At 39.8% G+C, this 16,573-nt stretch overlaps 1 long non-coding RNA gene across 8 annotated transcripts in view; it reads left to right on the top strand.

Moving 5' to 3' along the window:
* LOC116444072 overlaps window positions 1-16,573 on the top strand; it is a 73,568-nt gene that overhangs the window by 24,546 nt on the left and 32,449 nt on the right. For 7 of the 8 annotated variants that reach the window (XR_004240197.1, XR_004240203.1, XR_004240200.1 and 4 more), the window contains exons 6-12: window positions 53-182; window positions 2,469-2,565; window positions 4,175-4,352; window positions 7,379-7,518; window positions 9,890-10,000; window positions 11,261-11,316; window positions 14,529-14,699. This is a non-coding gene — a long non-coding RNA (uncharacterized LOC116444072). The remainder of the gene's footprint in view (window positions 1-52; window positions 183-2,468; window positions 2,566-4,174; window positions 4,353-7,378; window positions 7,519-9,889; window positions 10,001-11,260; window positions 11,317-14,528; window positions 14,700-16,573) is intronic. The other variant, XR_004240198.1, reaches the window with a different exon arrangement.

Raw genomic sequence — 16,573 nt, 5'->3', positions numbered from 1 at the left:
TCCCCCAGGAACTTCTGGCTTGCTCCTGAAATGGCTATTTTCTCATTAACAGGGAGGTTCTCAGCATGAGGAGTAGAGGCTGAAAAGCAGAAGGGCTGAGGAGAGGATACCTGGAGCACTGTGCAGCTGGGAAAGACAAGGAAAGGACAATCCTGCGGATTCTGGCTCACACACACTCCCAGGTAAGCAATTATATTACCTTGGGCTTGTCTGCCAGCCCATCTGGCCTTGCCTTAACTTCGGCAGGTTTTCTGTCTGTAGCTCCTCCACCTTCCCCAGAGTTACTTCCCATCACATGTTTCTGCCTTCTGGCTCTGCCTTTCCCCCAGCTTCTCCCAATTATTGGTCAAACAACAGCAATCACCAAGAGCTGCTACACAAGATCGTGCATTTTAATGTCTGTTTTATGTGATTATTCAGTACGCTGTTAAAGTCTGCCTTTAAAATATATTTAATTTTAATCTGGTTTTAGTGGCCCTCCTGCTTACCCATATGTGAATAATTCCTCCAACAGTTTTCAAATTCGGTACCTTAAAATGTTTTTCAACCTAATTCAGAGTGTGAGGCAAATGTATGCTCTCGCTGGGAATTTAAAGAACAATTACGGTGCGTAGTGTGAAAGGGTATTTTCAAGGAAACATTTGCTCATTCCATTAAGATACTCTATTATTCTTTTTCTGAGGATTCCATTAATCTGTATTTGTCATTTATACAGACAAGAAACGACTCTGAAAGTGAAGGCTTTTATCTGTTTATCTCTTGATGGAAAATCACCCAGCACAGTACTTCAGTTTGCCTCAATTTTTTTATTGAACTTGGAGATTTAGTTGAGATCCACTTTATGAAACTATGAATATTGGAAAGCAGAGAGAGGAATATTGTTATTAAAATGATAAATTGTAGTTTAAATAGATTTTAAATGTAAATTTTTGTAATATTAAATAAAGGGATTTACTGATGGGTGTTTAATTCTTTTACAACAGATTCTAAAATTTCAATGACTGAAAAACAGATTTATTCATATTTTTCAAGTATCATAGAAAAGACTCTGGGTTGGGGATTTTTTGTTTGTTTTAAGGGATTTGGATTTTTTATTTCCTTTTCTTTCTTTCCTCATTAGCAGACCTTTTGTTTCTGCACATGAAAAATCAATCTCATGTGATGCATTGGGAAACCCTCTCTCTTAACACTCCCCGCCTTTCACTTTGGGTTATCCTCTGAGCCAAATCCTGCAAGATTATAATTGATTTTAAAAGTCAGCAGCAAAAGTATTTGATCTTTAGGTGACAAACAGTCAAAGAGGAGCCTTCAGGATCAGTGTTAAATGTCAATGAAATTACATTCATGCTAGGATAGGCAAGTTACAAAAATTTAAATCCTGCTGTAATAGTGACAGTAATAAATGGAAATTCAGCAAAATGAAGCTATTAGGGAACAACGTGTAGCGTTATAAACTTGAACAAATGATTGCAGAGCAGCTCAGGCCTGAATTAAAACCAAGCAAGCTGAAACAAGCAATATCATTGAGATGGATAAATAAATTTATCCGAGTGGATATAATGACGCTTACATTAGAATAAAAGCCAGCGTTTTAGCTGATGTGTTTAATGTAATCTGGGCATCATCACTCAGAATGGACGTCAGCACCTGCATGCACTGCTGCTTGTACCAGGATTTCGAATGTTGGACCCTGTGGTTGGGTTTTTCTCCTCTTGTGGTGCTTTAAAGAATCCATATCGAAAATTGTAGAGAGCTTCACAATGTTCTCTTGGAAATATGCAATTAATTTAGCATCAAGAGCACCTAAACCAATGCTGGTGTGCAGAATGGCAAGGCAGCCCTAGCAAAGAGCAAGGCTGAATTAAACTGACCTGGCACGAAAGAGCAGAAAGCAGCCCGGAAGCAGTTGGCCACAGGAAGGGGCTATAGGACGCTTCAGCCTCATGACACAACCTCAGAGAAAGCAACCAGAAAACTGCTTCCAGGAAGACAACCTTTCACTGCACCTAACCTGCTTCCTGAGCCCTGAGAAATACAAATAATGAGAGAAAAAATCTGGTTTCTGGGTAAACAATTAAATAAATAGTCCAGCACATGGTGTTGTGTTGTACTCTTACATGTGGCTTGTTTCCAAACAATGCAAGACAGTGATGAGGGATTTTAATGATAACTCTACTGATGCTATAGAAAGCTGCAATTTTTCTGGTATGGTCAAGTGTTCAAAATTGCACCTTGAACACCTTCAGCAAATGAAGCAGAGGGTACAATGCTGATTTTTCTGCAGCAGGGATGTTAAGTGAAAGTATTGGAATAGTCCAGCTATAATATATGAATAGATAAAGAGATACTTAATGCTGAAACAAAAATTTCAAAGTATGCATAAAATGAAGGCTACCACTGAAGTCACATGAAGCTTTACTATTTTGGCACCTATGTTAGAAAATCTTGTGTTTTCTGCTTTCTTGCAGGTCTACAACATCAGATGACTCTTAGCAGATGCAAGATGCTTCTGGAAGCCGAACAGTGGTTGTGTTTGATTCATCATACCCTTTGGACCACCCTGTTGTAAGTTGCAAATCCTTGTTAGAATAGAGTATATATTATTTCTTTGTAATCTGTGAACCTCTGAACATCTTGCTTCTTCCGTTTGCCTATTCTTTTCTATGAAACTCAACGTAGTGTGTTTGATGTGTAGCTGTATAATAGAGGAGTAGAAAATCAAGTGTGGATTTAATTTTCATTCCAGGCCCAAATATTTAATAATCTCAGATAAAAAGTAGTGCACTCCATTTAGTCCACTCATGTGCTTCACTCAGTGGGTGTCTGTGAGGTACTTGATCTCCACTCTGGGTGTTGAAGGCTTCTGCCTTCCTCTACAAAGCAGCATCAGTCCAATTCCAAGTCCTTCATTAACAGTCTTTTTTGCAGTCTGAGAGAGCATGAAATTTGAGAAGTCAATAGTCATGACTGCAGCTCACATTATTCACATTCATGGAGAGCCTTTTACTACTGCTCACAAGGAGAGGATTTTAAATCTTTCATTAATGCTCTGAAGTCTAGGCCTGCTCAGCCCTCGTCAAAGCCAGTGGAAGATGTTTTATTGACTCGAGGAAAGCTGGCTGGAATCAATGGCTTGAAGGTCTGTCTGCCCTCACTCCTCCTTACCTTTCCTCCTTCCATTTTCATTTCTGTGGTGGCTTTCCTATCTGTATCTCCAGGTGACACAGGGAGATAGGCACTCAGACACAAATGACAAGCCAAAATAAACTAAACGATTCCCATCCTCTTATCTAGCATTTTCAAGCTTGTGAGATGTTTCAGAGAGCACTTGGGTAACTTTGAGCCAGCTGGTGCCCTTGTAGCATTCTGACTTGGCCAAGTTTTCCTCCTATTTCCAAGGGCTTTCTGGTTTGGTTTTTTTCCTTTGGTTGTGCTAAAAGCTGCTTGTTGCCTTGACAAATATTTGTTTCCAATTTTGTGTATGTAAACATCTAACATAAAATTGTCTCAGGATTCAGTATGCACATGACTGCTGCACCACTGTTTACCAGAGTTCAAAACCTGGGCAAACAGCAATTTGTTTGGGCTGAATAAGTAATACCTTATTTTGGAGGGCACAAATAGCCATGTAATTATTTTGAATTAAGAAATTACCATATCATTTCAGGCTCATTACATGGGTATTTATTCTCAGCAGATTATGTGCAGGCTGTTACAATAGTAACTAGTGTAACTTTTGTTTGGAAAGGGAAACAGGGCAGTAATGAGAGGAGGAAAATGCCTGTGGTGAGCTTACAGTCCTTGGAATGGGAATGTCACCCCAGAAGTGTGGAGCTCCATTTTCAAGTGGAAAAGACCTATAATTCTTGCATAGCATTTTATTGAACTAGCAATAATGCACTATTTATTTTTATTTTTATATTTCACACAAGGTAACCGGGGAGCTTTAGGACCTGTAACTCAGCTTTTGACCCATTATCAAAGTACTGCAATACCATAAATTAAAAAAATAGCCAAACTGGGTAACAATGCATATGACTTGTGTATTCCTAGTAGACAATAGGTGGTTGTAATTCCCTGAGAAACAGTCTTGACATCAGACATCCATGCCTTTAGCACTCTCTCATAGAGCAGCTAACTGGCTTGTTAATGCTAATTCCCTTCATTTTCTCAGTGTCCATCACGCTTCTGTGCCACGCTGCACTGCAGTGGTGTTCTCATCCAGGAGAGCCTGGCCATGGACAACAGGATCAACAAGCTTTGAAGAGCCTGATCCAGGGGACACAGGGAGCCTTCAGGTCTCCGTTACCTTCCAGTTCCCCGCTGCCCCAGTTCAGCTGCCTCCAACAAGAGTAAGATATCTCTGGTTTCCCTTCATGATTATAAATGCTTGTTTAATCTGTCTGATGTTCTTAGCACCAGCACACAAAAACCTGAGAAACATTTGTTGTGAGGTAGAAATTCACCTCGTCATGAAATAATTGCTTCTAAAGTGTTAGTCATTCATGGCATGGCTCTAGTTGCATTATACTTAGGGGATCGTAACACAGCAGACTTCCGAATTTACCTTGGAGGGCTTGTTTTGCAGTATTGGGTTGGAAAGCTGTGATTTGAGTAAATGAAATGAGTAACCGAAGACAGACTCTGCCTCTCCCCAATATGTCTCATTTAAAAAAAAAAAAAAGAAGAATTGCATAAGTAATTAGCAAGATGCTGACATAGTGCAGGAAGTGTGCAGTGGATATTTTGTATCTCATCTGAGAACAAATTAATAAAGCAGATTTCTGTTTAGACAAGGTAAGCTCATTTTCAGAAGGGAAGAATTCTTATTTTTGCAAGATCAGAGGTAAAAGACACAGTGAGAGAAGAAATGTTCATGAAAGCCAGGCAGTAGCCTTGTTGTTTATTTGAGAAAGGGAAAGGCATAACATTGAAAAAGCCCTTAGGTCTATTATACAGCTGTCAGACCCTGGGTCTTAGACTGGAGGAGATAATGACTGTTTGCTGCTCAGCACCAGGGAAACCAAAAGAAGGATTGAGGGATGGCAGTATTTTGCTGGGATACACAGCAACAAGAAATTACTAAATGCTACCTTGGCCCCTTCCCTGCTTTCTCCTCCACTCCCATGAGGTCACTCTGCCAGAGCTGCTTTCCTCAAGTTCACAATTTGCTCCCTGTCACATAGTCAGGGCTTTGCTGGAAGCCACAACTCATTTTTTATTCCAATTCAGTGCATCTCCTGCTTTGGTCTCATCCCTTTGAAAAACTGGCTTAATTTCAGTTAATTAATTCAGGTCAGTGCATTCCTTCCACAGATGGTTGGAAATAGGCTCTTGTCCAAAGGCTTGGAGGATTTTCATGTCCGGTGAGGTTGGGCTGATGTTAAAGAGCTGAACATTGACCAACTCATCTAAATATGAGCTAATGAGGAAAACACAGCTACACATCTCAGACTGGTTTTTAGAGAAGTCATTTAGTGACAGATCACCCCTATATGTGTGGATATTACCCTCCTTGTTGGAAAATGTACCTCTAAAACAAAATCTGCACATGCCTTTACCCCACCCTCAGACTACTCCTGATATTTTCTTCCAGTTCCAAATCCCTGCTTTTCACTGCTGGGAAGGAGAAGCATTCTTTCAGTGTCCTTTTCTCACCCCTGATATTTTACAGTCCTCTAAGAAAAGGTACAGGGAAGATGTGCACTTTCACAGTGACCCTTCACAATATATATCAATAGATGGCAGTAGCTGAATCTCATTGGAAAGAACATCCCTGGCAAAATATCATAATTGACTTTTTCCATAAGACAAAAATGAATGCACTCTTTATGGGTTAAAAAGAGTGCAAGTTATTTCATAAATCAGGGTCAAAGAACAATTTCCCTTTTTCATTCTCAAAAGTATTGATATCCAAAGTTGCTTAGAACAGCACCAAGTTTGCTTAAAGCTGTACATTGAAAGACTCCACGGGTTCAAAACCGGGATCAGAAGCAGGGATCAGTTCAAGTCTATGAATCTTTCACTAGAACCTGGTTGGAGACTTGTTACTGATGACCTGGCCATGACATTCGCCTACAGACAGACAATCAAATCCCGCACTATAATGTAGAGTCAGGAAGTCCTGCATCCCAGGTAGACCTGGGAATTTCCCCAAATGTTTTCCTAATGCCAATGCAAATATTTTACTGCAGTCTTGTAAATACAACCTGATTTCATTTATTCAGAGTAACATGTATTTGAGCATGTCTATTTTAATATCTCCAGCTTATATGGAAACAGAGTTTCAGAATACTCTGTAATCACCGTTGTTTTTATGGAGTAGGTCCAAAAAAACTAGTCTGTGAAATCAGTAACTCAAGAATTTCGTTATTTCTTATAAAAAGCATAAAACTAAAGAAATTTGTAATGGGAAGTTTTCTCAACAGATCATTTATTTCATTCCCTTTCAGTGAGGCAGAATCAGGAACATGCATATCCGGTCCCTACATGCTGACCAAAAGCAATAATGTTGCCTGGCCAGTGGAAAAGATAATTGTCTAACAACAGTGAAGGTCTTCCATGACCCCAAGCCCCAGTCTCCTTCAGTGGCAATTTATTCTTCTCCTTTCACGGTTCCTGCTTATTTTCCTGTTGTTACTATATTGCTGGAGAAGTTTTCACAAAATCAAAATCTGTTTGCACATATGTATTATACATTTTAAGTGAAAACTCATTTTGAAACATCACATAGATTTTTAGATCACTTAGATTTTTCTTATCAGAAGCAAAATGTCACTGAAATGAGCATAAACCAGTAAATTAAAGCATATGGCTGCTGCTGGATCAAAACTTCTTGAAGGGGAAAACATAGCCCTCTGGCAGAACATTTCTGAGCACTTTATCATCACAATTCCTGGGTCTATGGAAATATTTTGTGCTTATTTACAAGCACCGTTTTCTGAATCTTGATCGTGATTATTCAAATTCTTTTGTTTATAATTCAAAGTTTTCCTGCTTTTCCCTTTCTGCAAGTGTTTACATGATGCTCCAGTGAGAAACATTCAGAACTGATACATTTTTGTGACACTTAATCTGTGAGCAGTCAGGGGAAATGCCCTGCCTGGTAATTGGCAAACCAGTATTTTCACATCTCTAGTTAAGTTCAGAGTATGGCAGAATGCTGGAAGCTCTCACTCAGTAAGTCCTGTGAACCTTGAATTAGGAGAAGGGTGTTGCAGCCCGAAAGACCCCATTTTCCCATGAGATTTAAAGTGCATTTTCCCTGGATAGAAATGAATTAGGGTAATTATTTTTGTGTGCTCTTACGAAATGGCTTTCTTGTTGCTGTATCCTTTTCCAGTGGTCATTTAATAATGGGTTGGTATTATTAATTTAGGCTTGGGAAGTATGAAGCCTTCCAGACACCACTGGGTTACAGACTGCCCACACCCAGAACTACAGTATAACCCCAGCTTCCCAAAGTCCCGGTTTAATGCAAGTCTAGGAAAGGCACCACCAACAGACAGAGGTGAGAAGGTAAGGAACTGATCTCTGCTGATTGGTCTGATTGGTGTTATCCCAAGAGAATCATTGAAATGCAAGATACTTAGGCTGGGTATACTGATAAGATCTTTAGGAGGCAACACAGATAGCCGTCTCCTGGTGGAAGGAGGTTCAAGAGCCTGTGTTCTTGCCTCCCCCAGTCTCCAGGAAAGCCAGAATGCATCTGTATTGCACACACATCTACCCATACCATGATTCTGCACTCCTCATTCTGGTCCCTCTGTCTTTCACAAGCTAAAGCTACTAAGATAGATGACTTCATGCCTCTGCATGCAAGCTAAAGAGTTGTATTCTTAATCCAAAAGTGAATTTTACTTGCATAGCTACAAGATTATATGGTGCACTCAGTTTGCATGAAATACATTTTTAATGAGGAAAAAACACCTTAAGTAAATGGGTGAAGAATGTTATCCATCATTTTCCCCAAATCATGATCCGTGATTTCACTCAAACATCTGTCAGCCACACAGCAGTTCATTTTCCCAAATCAAATGCTAGAGACAGCTAAAGAACAAAACATTGCTCAAAGAAAATTAAGCACCCGCTGGGCAAATAATATTGCTATTTTCAGCAGCATGGAAGTCTTAAATTTCTCCAGCTGTTTCCAGAGGTGTGTCCTGGTGCCCCATCCTCTGCTCACACAGTGGCACAGGCCACGGTTTGTATTCCCAGATCAAAAAGAGGTTTGAATGGGCATGTGTGTTTTTCTCAGTGCTTTTAAAGTCCGAAGCTCAGATACGATCTTTCCTGAAATCACATTCAACCTGTCCCAGACTCCAAGGGCAGATATGAAAGGATTTAGCTTAATAAGATTCATCCTTATCTGCTTAAGGTATCTCTCTAGAGCAGAACCCAAGTCTGTAAGCTGCACCCAGAACTTCATTCCCATTTTTCAGAGCAGTGTAGAGTCGCTCTATGGACGTCTGTGCTCAAAGATCTGCTGTGAAGAATTAAGCAGGATTTTTCTTTCCACAGGCTTTTTATATAAGTAAGAAAATCTATCCTTACTTAATATAAGGAGAAAAAAAGCTCCAAGCTGCTAGAGGAGAAGGTGGATTTCCAAGGATTAAAAAAAACCCAAACACACTTCATAATGGTTGAGCTTTAAAGAAAATTGCCTGATCCTTTTTTCCAAGATAACTGTTTTTTTCAGTAACGAGGTTTTAGAACCATTTTCCTATAGTAAGAAATTCTCATCCATAGATGGGACCTTTCTGAAAAAAGCATATTGTATTTTCCTGGTCTGAATTTCTTTGTTATTGCCAGTAAAAATAGAGTTTCCTTTTCATCAGATGGATAATATTAATTGTACAGACTAAGACTATGGGATGTAATGTTATATGCAGGTTCCTAAAAATAAAAAACTACCATTTCATTCCAAAATGCTTGTTATTTCACATCATCAGGATAAGAAAGATTGCTTCTTTAAATGTAAATGCACTTGTATGCAGTTCAGTGAGATGAAGGTGGTGCTGGTATAGACACAGCAACAATGATGCTGTACCTTTTATAAAAATTTAAAGTTTAGCTGAAAAAAACCCAACCAGAATAAATGACAATCTGTTTCTATCTTTTCTTTAGTCACTTAACCCCTGGAAAATTAAATAGAGAAAGAAAAGGGGGTAAACCTATAATACCATGAGTTCTCTTTACTTCCTATCATTTATTTCCCATCCTGCTATTCCTTTAGCTCCAGAGTTACAGATGGTGGTTGCACTGTGGAGCTCCTGAAGGCACCATGTAGGTTTGTTTAAGCACCAGACCGTCAGAATCCCAGCTGCTACCTAACAATCAAGTATTGATTTCACTTAAGCTGATTTTTCCTTCTTCCTAATTATTTTTCCTTCCACTAGAGTGGAATCAAGTTTAAAAAAAAAATTTAAAGAGTATAAAAATGTAGATGAAACATAGTTTCATGTTACTACCAACATTTTATTCTTCTCCTTAACCTCCCAGTCTGCAGAAGATTCACAGCCTCTGTTTGGTGAGGATTATTGGGATGATGAATAAAACTGTAAAGTTTATTTCACAGTCTTGAAGTCTTCTATCAAAGCCTTTGGATTTGCAAACTTTCACAGTACTTTGGCAGCAGTGCTTGATATTTTTCTCAGATACCTTTCCACAGAAGCATTACTTAAGTATTTCCCTACACTCACTCACTCACTTGTCATGAGGACAAAAATCTTAACAGGATCTATTGAGTTTGACCTGATCCTCGTGGTGCATTATTTGGCTCATGAGAACTTTTTTGGTTCCAACCAAAGGATGAAAAATAGCCGTTCTTGTACTTTCATTTCTGTCAAACCACCTGAGGACTGAGTTTTTCCCCATCTTTCTTCCTCAGGATGAAGTGGTCCGCAGGAACTGTCCCTGCTCCCCGTGGGTACTTCTGCACCAGCAAACTCCAGAGGGCCCCTGAGTCCAGAGATCTCAAGTGCAACCAGCTCTTTGTAAGGTGAGATCTCCTTTCCTCTCACTTCCCAGAAGTCCTTGGAAAGGAGATAGCAAATCCAAGTATGCTTCAAGCAGATGCCTGGTGTGGGGGGAGAATCCCGGACCATGCAGTGGGGGCTCTGCCAGTCAAGTGTTGATGTCTCTCTTATCTTCTCTAGAATAAATTACACCATTGGCTCAGAGATGACTTCCAGCAGTGCTTTAACAAATTTTAGTGGGACAGGTGATGGGAATATGGATTATTTACTTATGTTTTCTCCAGCTCAGTTTTTTGACCTGTCCCCAGACTGACCCACTGTCATGTTTAATAACATCAACATGCTTATTTTGCCTTCTGAAAATACACTTTCTTTGTAACTACAAATTGCCAGAGGTCCTGTTTTAGTAGTGAGAGAGTTTTGCTGTAGTGCAAGTTGTGTGCTGGAGTACCCAGAGGCTGTGGAAGCAGTTCTAATATTATTGTTTCAATCCAAATAAATATGATGAAGACATACAGAAACCCATTAGCCAAGAACCTTGAAAACGCATCCCTGTACATGCTTTCTGCTAGAGCCATGAAGCTGCAGCAAATCCAAAAAATCTTACCAAGTGATAATTTTATATTGTGATTAGCTCAAATACCAGAAGAAACCTGTGGCTTTTCAGCCCTTAATTAAACCATAGGTGCTTCTTTGTTTCCCCTTCCTGCATATGTTTTGCTTTTATCAAGGATGGCAAGCCTGGAATGCTTCAGGGTTGTGCTTTGTCTCAGAAATGGCCATGACCTGGCACTCTGAGGCTGATGGCAAGCCCGTGGTTTGCTGGGAATGAGCTTAGTGCTCTGGCTGGGATTGGGAGTCATGGACTGGAACTAAGGCGATAGACCATTCCCAGGTCTAATCCTGTCAGCTTCAGGGAGCCTCCTGCAAAGTGCTTGCTTTTAGTGCATTTTGGAGGACTTCAAAGAGCACGAGGAAGACTCAATTTTCTAGCAGTACCCCTTGTACATTTTTTTAGGCAAGGAAAGGATCTGTTTTCTGCTTCAGCTTTTAAAATCTGTTATGGAAGAGGAACTACATTTCTTTTCTCAGGCTGCAAGAGTAAATACTGTATATTACATCTAACTACTATTTATGCAGTCTCATGGCATGAATTTGCTTGATTCACCAGTATATTTAAAATATAAAAATAATTATTTCTGAGATTAATTTTAAAAAATATTTTTTTAAAAAGCATCTTGGAAGAATTTTTTGGGGCACAAGTTCTCTCCCTTGCATTTCAGGCATGGACACTTCCTGGAGCTTCCTCCCACGTGGAACCTTCCCAGACTTACAGTTGGTTTGTTCTCAGTTTTAGTCATTTTTTTTTCCTTATCTGTTACAAACTCATGTAAAGCCCAGGCTAATTTAGAGTGTAACATGATCGAGGATTTTGCTTATTCATAACAATTTATTAAGCTGTGCAAAGATAGTGCTATTTTAAAAGTTTTTAGATTGTATCTGTTATCTTCCTAAAGAGCAGAAAATGCAAATGGCTCATACAATCAGCTGTATCGGCCTAGAATTGCTAAATCATAAAGAGTCATGGTACAAAACAATGCGGCAACACTCTAAATTTATGGTACAGTGATGCCAGATGACAAAGGAACTGCAAAGGAAGTGCTTAGTATATCAGAAATTAATACCTAGTGGGTCCATTTTTGTATGGTGATGATTATAAGTATCACTCTGTGTGTGAGCATAATCCCTTCAGAACAGCAGTTTACTAAATGTTCTGGAGATTATCGAACAAAATACAAGTTGAGGTCACGTTTGGGTTTTCATTGGGCAAACCACTATCATTTTCTTCTCAATCCAAACTAAAATTGCAGCGTTGCAGGAGGCACTCGGGTTCAGTGCACACAAATGGGAGGTTGATACCTGTGCTCGGAGCAATTTAGAGCTATGCAGAGGAAAATCAGCACGCCACGCTGCACTTCTCTTAGTTATGAGAACAAGTTATGAGAACAAATGCATTATTTGACCTCAGGAGCTGTTTCTGAAATATTAAATCACTGACTGAATGGCAAGGAGGTGGCAATGCCACTGAGTGCCACACAGGGATGGACAGCTGCAGCAGTATAAATACACACTGACATATGAGGGTGAGAAATAGAGAGGGATATTTGCAATATTCCTTTAAGTAGAAGTTTCACAACCTCCATTTTATAATCCATTTGTTATATTATCTACCTATTTTATTTTAAGCAACAAACCAGTCATAAACATTTATTTTTAGCAGTGCATTATACTTCTGGGCACACTTAACCAGAGCTCGTATGTGGTGTGTCCAGTAATCTGTGTGCAGCTCTTTGCATCAGATGAGAAATGTACAGCCTAATCATTTGTAACCGTAGCTATATACCAGGAGGGCTGTTTGATCCTAAAGCTGAAGAAATCCTACTAACTTTATTTGTTTATTATTTCCAACTTAACAGTCTCATGCAAAATGCAAGAGTTTATTTGAGTGGCAATCATAAAAATGAATTATTTGTTTCTAGACGTAGTCTTTGCTAATTTGTGCTGCAGTCCATTTTTTTTTAGTCAATTCTGTGTCTTTAGCCACAGCCCCTCGTACGCATTTCCAAACAGACCCAGACAAACAGCTGTTAGAACTGGAAAAGCAGCAGCAGAGTTGCTGGTGTTGTGCAGTGTGTCTGACTAATTAGGCCAGCACTTACCATGGTTAAAGTGCAACTTACTCAAAGTGCACTCAAAGTTACTCAAGGGAATTATAGAGAGGGTCACTAACTCTGTGTGTGTTAAACTATGAATTTCATCTCTCACTTTTGCCCTCTCTGATGTGGAATTTCTCCTGCCTGTGTAACTCAGGAGATAATGTAAATGCAGCGTAGGGACATTAATGAGACCAGCCCCTTTGAGTTTTAAGGTTTGATTTTTTCCCCCCCAGCCTCCTGTTAATGATGTGACAGTTTGTTGCTACAGGAAAGAGAGAGAGCTGCGTCTCTGGTAACTAAAGGTCAGATGCCCTGGGCTGCACAGGCTGCTGTGCTCATCACCCCCGGGGAGAAAAGAGAAGGCTCGTGGTTTCTCGGTGTTAAGAGTGGCCTCACAAAAGAAATGTATTTGAAATAACAATGGTTTGAAGCAGCATGTTACTAACCTCCAGTTCTGGATTAAAAAAAAAAATAAAAATCCCAAGTCCTTGAATATTTAATGATGGCTGAACAAACTTGGAATGACCCGAGGAAGATGGAAAGTCACAGAAGTTAATGCTCCCAAAATGCAGCAGAGCTCAGTAGTCCTTAAAAGCAATTAAAGAGCTTTTACCATCTGTTAAGTAATTACCTATCATCATTAGTTATTAGAAGTAGGAAATGATGTAAAGGGCACAAACATGATAGAAAAAGAACAGCCAGCTTCTTGTGGGCTTCTTGAATGAGGTCATAAAAACAGGGTTATTAATACTGAAATAAAAATGACAAACATTTACAGGCGGTATTGTAGCTGCTCTGCTTCAAAAAGAAAAGCATTACATTTTTCCTAACAGTAAATATTTAGCTCAACTCTTGAGCTTGTTACCAGTATGAAATGAAATTTATTATAGTATTCATCTCCAAAAAACAACATAAGATGAAGAAGATTTAAGGTTTCTAAATTCAATGCAGTATAGCTCAGCTAAAACCAATTATAGAAAACCCAATTTGAGGACCATGACTTGGAAAAGATTAAAACCAAGTAACCAAAAACCCCCAAAGCTGTGTGTGCTTTTAAGCTGCATGATTTTACATGCAAACATGCACACATTTTTACTTACATATCAGTATGGGCTTCCATGTCCCTAATTCTAATTTCTTTTTTTCCCACTTCTTAGTCAAAATAGATTCCATAAAATGCATTTCTTTCAAGGTATTAGCTGCATATCTTTAAACATTCTGCAAGAATTTAAGTCTGTAGGTCTGAGATTGTGCAGGGATCCTTAGGTATATATTTTGCCATTTTTAGTCTTATGTCCTTCAGCAAGTTGATACATCTCACTGCAAGTTCATAATACACATTAGAGTTACACAAGCAGCCTGTCCTGGCTGTGTGCTTTGAGACAGCAGCGTGAGAGGGTACTGATACCCAAATAGTGCCCAAGCAGGTGGCCTATCCTGGCCACAAAGTGGCACAAACAGAACAGAAATAAAGGAAACTGCAGGAACCATCTAGAAATCAAAGAGAAAGTCCAAGCTCTCCAGGCTAATAGTAATTTGTGGCTGCAATAACAAAATAACAGTGTGAGAAGTGGAGAAATCTTACAAATAAAAAAACGGGGACTCAGGAAACCGCTGATGATCGAGAAAAGCGTCCAATAAATACCGAAAAAGGGGAATTAGAATGGCAAAACCAGGGCCACTGGGGTAAGACAACACAGGGTAAGGTGTGTAATGGGGAGACAAGGTAATAAAAGGAATAAAAACTGGTGCTCTTCCAGGCTCCTTGCAAGCAGCTCCATGCCTGATCCACGCAGTTGTTCCCACCATAACCCTGACTTGCTTTTCCATGCAGGAGGGAGGTGTTCTGCATTCCCTGGCCTCGGGGGATCCCCACGAGCTCACCCCAGCACTGACCATGGTAGGAGCACTTGGGGACTGCCCTACACCCTGTGCCCTTCAGGACCCTCTGTATGAGGCTGGGGCTCTGTGCTGCAGGCATTGGAGGACTGCAATGTCTGCACATGTACGTATGGCCTTCTTTCTTTCTGGGGGTTCTTGGCAAAAGCTAGTGAATAATATTGAAGTATTTTGTTTAATTAGAGTAATTCTTCCCTGTGTCATTTTTTTTTTTATATGAAAAGTGTACTCTATATAAAATGTGCCACGTATTTAAAACAAAAACAATTTTATTTTGGTTTTGCCTGCTGCAAGTCTAAACATTTAGGTAAAGAACAGAAGCATTGGGTTTGTGTTGCCAACATCTTGCTTGTAAGTTACTTTTTCCCATTATTTTTTCCATCTGTTTTGTCTCTTAGAGATTATTGCAGCAGCTTAAGAGTTTGATGTATTTCCAGCAAGGCATAGGGAGAGAATGTGCGGAGAGACTGCTTAAAGCCACAGTCTTAACTGCTGAAATATTCTATTTATGAAAATACTGTCTGAATTTATGTTCAAAATCCTCTGCCTGATTTGCTGAATGAGGAGGAAGAGAGAGCAGGGGAATTTTCTCTGTCAGGTCTCCACAAGTACAGCTGTGTTGAATATTTAAAAATGGCATTTGCAGTCAGTGCATAATGTGATACACTTTTTTCCTGGGGAACAACAGTCTGTGAGAGATTATGATTGCTTTTTTATGAGACTAAAAACAAAGGATCAAACAAGCAGTGAATTATATTTTAATGTGAGTTGATGTTATTTTCTATTTTAATCAAAAGCTGTTTGTGAGAATCTCTTCCCTTTGTTGCTTCAAAGCCCAGCAGCAACTTGGGTAGGTGTGTTAAGGGTAGTGTGTTGTCTGGATGATGGCGGTGGCAAAGGAGCCTACAACAAAGACATTTGCCAAAGTGAGCGCCTTTTAATCAGTGTTCTGACACCTAACTAAAAGCTGGGCTGCACAGTCCTTGAGTGCCCAAGGCCCTCTTGTTGAAGCAGCTTCATTCTGCAGAATTGCTGTGTCTACATGGACAGGTTCATCTGCTCTCCGCCTCGCCCTGCACCTGAAACGTGTCTCCAATCCATAATTAAGTGTCCTGCTGGCACAGAGCCTCAGTCCTGGGAGCTGATTTATGGACCTTCAGGAAGAGCGGGTCAGCCCTCGAGGCCGCAGACTCACCCCTCCATATTTTAATATCCAGGAGGGTGTAAGCGTGGTGAGGCTGAAATGCTGACCTTCTCACGTACTGTGACATCCCATACGTCAGTGCAATTGTTGGGTTGTACCAGGAGATCAGCCTCTGGTACATGGTTTACTATGAATTAAGCAGAAGCGTGGCATGTCCAGAATGGAAAGGGAGCTCAGGAACCACGTGTTGTTACCATCTCTGTGCACTTAAAAGTCCCTTTGATGTGAAAAAATGTGCAAAAATAATTAGGTTTTTGGTTTGGTCTGTCTGGAGACTTATTCAAGAAAAATGGACTTAGGCTACCTGAGCAATAGTTGAGGAGAGCACTGTAACCAGGGCATCTCAATGGCATTTGAAGGTAAGAAAATGACTGTGGAGTGAATCTGTCTATCAGTACCAGCACCAAATCCCTTGATACATTCTCAGTAAGTTTGAAATGTAAGTTCTCAGAATGTTGAAAGCAGTGATAAAGAAGGTGTGACAGTTAAAAAGCAAATATCAAAAATAAAGCAAAATAAATCTTTGAACAAGCTGAACTCTAAATATTTGAAACTCACAAAAAGTGTAAGAAGTGAAGCAGAAATAATTGTTGGTGCTAATATCTAAAAGCCTGCATGTGTCCAGGAACCACTTTTTTCCGAAGATGTCAGATTGCACATGACAGAAAATTGTCACCCCCAGAGTGGTATTTTTGGAACTGCTCAGTGTCTAATCAGTTAGTGACAGCAGTTAACAATTGCAAGCCTGATGCCTGGAAATCAAGTAAATGTGAGTG

Source organism: Corvus moneduloides, chromosome 5, assembly GCF_009650955.1.
Source record: "Corvus moneduloides isolate bCorMon1 chromosome 5, bCorMon1.pri, whole genome shotgun sequence".
NCBI classification, from domain to species: Eukaryota; Metazoa; Chordata; class Aves; order Passeriformes; family Corvidae; genus Corvus; species Corvus moneduloides.
This window is presented reverse-complemented; position numbering and strand designations above follow the sequence as displayed.